This window comes from Euphorbia lathyris, chromosome 6 (assembly GCF_963576675.1).
Source record: "Euphorbia lathyris chromosome 6, ddEupLath1.1, whole genome shotgun sequence".
Lineage (NCBI taxonomy): Eukaryota > Viridiplantae > Streptophyta > Magnoliopsida > Malpighiales > Euphorbiaceae > Euphorbia > Euphorbia lathyris.
In genome coordinates this window covers 4,005,980-4,009,819 of record NC_088915.1, presented here as the reverse complement: position 1 = coordinate 4,009,819, position 3,840 = coordinate 4,005,980, and the positions used below count along the sequence as shown (strand labels likewise).

The 3,840-nt window shown below is 31.2% G+C and overlaps 1 long non-coding RNA gene across 1 annotated transcript; it reads right to left on the bottom strand.

Moving 5' to 3' along the window:
• Window positions 1-566: 566 nt before the first annotated feature.
• LOC136232487 (uncharacterized) lies at window positions 567-2,824 on the bottom strand. The gene is made up of 3 exons (XR_010690508.1): window positions 2,733-2,824; window positions 981-1,058; window positions 567-892 (listed from the first exon to the last, which is right to left on the bottom strand). It is a non-coding gene; the product is annotated as an uncharacterized lncRNA (long non-coding RNA).
• Window positions 2,825-3,840: the final 1,016 nt, after the last annotated feature.

The following is a 3,840-nucleotide window of genomic DNA, read 5'->3' as shown; positions in this document are numbered from 1 at the left end:
TCTTTCGCCCAATAGGACAGAGAAATCTATCCAGGATCATTTTTCCAAACAATGGTTGTTCATTTTGTGGCATTTTTTTTTGCATCTTAACATCAACAACACCCACACCAATTAACTCAGTGAAAAGAGTTGTAACTTCCTTCGTCACTGGAAAACCTCTTGAAAACGCCAACATAGTCTGGTCATCTTCAGAGACGTTTTTGCAAGGATCCCAGTCCCATAATTCACGTGCACCCAAGTCAAAATCCACAGCTCTTGGGACAATGCTCATACTCCCGAACACTCGATGAGGAAAACTGGGAATTACTAGCGCTTCACTTGAGCTTGACGATCCTAGAACATGTCGCAATATGTCAGTGAAAACTTTTTATGGCGGAACATTTGTAAAGAAACTTCTTTCTCCACTATCCTTGCAGTGAGAGAGATTTCTGCTGACATTTCTAAAGGTAATGTGTTTGCATCAAGAATTTTCAGACATAAAACAGCCTCATCTGCAATGGCATTGAGCAAAATATCCTAGAGGGGGATGGGGTTCATAACAATACCCAAGAGTGTTCTAGATATTAAGTACTCTGTTGCTGCTGCTTCTCTAAACAAATTGATCAATATTAATTTTTAGGTACAGCACCATGGTTTTGTAGGATCAATCAACCAAAAATGCATCTAAACAACACAAGATCTCTAGAATGATTTTCTTTAAATAATGCATATTTAAAGAAGAAATTAGTAATTTAAACATAAACTTACTTGCAGTCTCATATCATCCTCGCTGTTAGAAGAGATTGTTTTCGCCGGCAACATTCATCAATCACTGATAAAATATCCTTTTTTTTGTTCTTGAGAAAGCCTGAAAGATCTTTGCTGTTCTCATGTTTCTTCACCATTGTTTTTCCTGCACATAGTTAAGGTTTTTCAGATTTTTGTGAATCTTTTCCGTTCTTAACAACCCTAGCTATCTATAAAATAATGATTCTTTTTACCTCTTTGATGTTGATTTCGATTTGATTTTATTTGTTGCCTGCCAGATCTGTTGAGCCGCTTTTTGTGGAACGTAAACCCTAATCCACAGCACATAAGATTGGAGATATCAATGTCTAATGCACAACCACATTTACAACATGCATTTATGTAGGTCAGGCCATTTGTATGGGATATTGAATTCATATCAAATAATAGGCATCATACATAAAACAACCTAATTACCCTCTATTCTAATCTAATTACATTAAATAACCTTATAATCTTATACAATTACATTCAATAATCCATATTATTGTTCAATTGTATTTAATAATCTCAAAAATCTCATGAACTTTCAAAAGTTCATAATTATTTATATATTTGGCGTGTCTTTCACTTTCTACACCCAAAATATTATCTAAAAAATTCTAACAAGAATTCCTTTCTCTTTCTTCGATGAATCACTAATTATTGTGTATAAGTTTTCCTTAATCGGAATTAATTAAGTATCTAAAAAGCCAGTCAATGTAAGAATTGAATTCCTAATATGGCTCAAATCATCCTTCCATTTCCGGTACAAACGGAGACATTTTTCTTTTCTAGCAAGTTACATTTTTATATACTCCGTTGAACTCTTCTTCCGTAGATTTTCCGCATTCGGTTTCCGTGCAACATAGCACATATATATTCCTCAAAAATACTAATCTCTAAATTCCATCTCTTTACTTGGAAACAATGGAAATAGATTAAGATCTTCAATGGAATTAAATTCATTCGGTGTTGATCAAACAATTAAAAAAGCTGATAATATAGTCATTACAAATGCAATGAATGATTACCCGAAAGTACCAAACCATAATACAGAAGAAGCTTAAAAAAGTACATCGGTTGAATCAATCCGCCTAAAAGTAGGCAACTGAATTGAAGCAAAACAATAATACCAATTGAGAAAATCAGGCACCAATAATTTCCTGATCATTTGTTACAAACAACAAATTAGTATTTTGAGAGAAACATCTAGCATTGTCAAACTAAAATGAACAATAGCTAATGCTTTACTAAATGAACAAACACAGATTTGGACTCTGCAATTTTCTCCATTGCAAATTAAGCTAAAAATAGTTACTCCCAAAGCCGCAATCTCAACTAGTTGAAAATGCAGGAAATTATAACAAAAATAATTGTCTGCTGAAATTTACATAATATTCAGATCAAGCATTAGCAGCATAGTTTCATCATAGCAAATAACAAACAATCTTGATTTGTATAAAAAAACTTATCATAACACAAGAAGCAGAAACAAACTTGCGGTTTCAATTTCAAGTAATCATATCATCCTCACACATTAGATAGGTTATATAAACAAACACACTAGAGAGCAACATCTGATAACAAAAATGAGCATATCAAGTTTAAAACAAACTTATAGAACACATGAGACAACTTATGTAAGGCACTCACAAACAAACAAATTTGACAATAAATCTATTGAAATCACAATTACAATCCTAAAATTCTCACCTTTTGGCATAATCATTTTTTAAAAACCACTATAGAAAACAAGTAATTAAAGAAAAATTAATAATGATAGATCATTTGTAAACACATATAATAAGCTAGAGTAGTTGAAAAACTCATTATATCTTCAGAATTGCTATTAAAACATGAAACCCAACAAAGAAAAAGTGCAAAGATTTACAATGAAGCAGTAATTTGATTTGTTAATAGTTTCCTGCAAAAAAAAATTATTAAGATATGATCAAAATACTGACCATCACTTGATGCTCCTCCCTTCTTTCTTGAGGAAGGGTTTTTATAGAATTAAGCTTGATTCTCTTTGGAAATTTACTCGATGACAGAGCAGTTAGAGATCAGATCCTAAAGGCATTGATGAATGCTAACTTTCTAGAGAAGATAAACCCTAATCCTAAGTATTGATTTCTATTATGCCACTTTCTGGAGAAGATAAACCCTAATCCTAACTGTATCCATAATTGATATATGGGCTATCTACTATTCAGATCTCACACAGGAGATACCTATGAACATTGGGTAACAGTAATTGTTATTCCGCGATTGAGAAGAGTAAAGGTGCAAGTCCAGTTATATAGGTGATGTCATCCCTTCCTCTCAAACTTCACCTACCCACTAAAGTTTTAAAGTTCTAAATTAAACTTTCTATTTTTGTCTAATTATCTTTAATAGCCTCATATTTTTGTCCAATTCTATCTTTATATAATTAATTTCAATAACCTCAAAATTTCAATTGTTCTCTAAATTTTTAAAAGTTCACAAGTATTTACCAATAAGTTATTTTCTTTTTGACATGTGACACATGGTGTCTCTCACTGTAACAGTTTGGGCCAAATATTAGTCTTAAATTTAACCCTAACGTTCTTAATTCTATTGCGATTTAACCTTAACGTATGAAATTATGCAAATTTAACTCTAATAGTAAGATCAATTTGAGTCATACGTTACCGAAAATTAGAAAAAACATGTTTTATTAGTATTTTACTATCACTTTAGTTTATTAATTTATTAGTAACAAAACTATAAAAATTCTGCTAAAATGCTAAAAACTAAATCTGCTACATATAAATTAATCACAATTTTTTTTATCAAATTCTCTTAAATATTTAGAGTGTTATTAATATAGTTATAAGAAAAATAAAAAATATATATAACTGCTTCAATCTAACGACAAACTTGTTTGGAAGATACGATGTGATTATTAAATAACAGTAACCAGTTTTTTTGCATTTTCGACAGAGCTTGGCTAAACTTGGTCTTGCTTGGAAAAATTAGGGTTTTATTTGCATCACTTCATATGTTAGGAGCTAAATATGCACCTTGACTGAAGCGTTATGGTTAAATTTG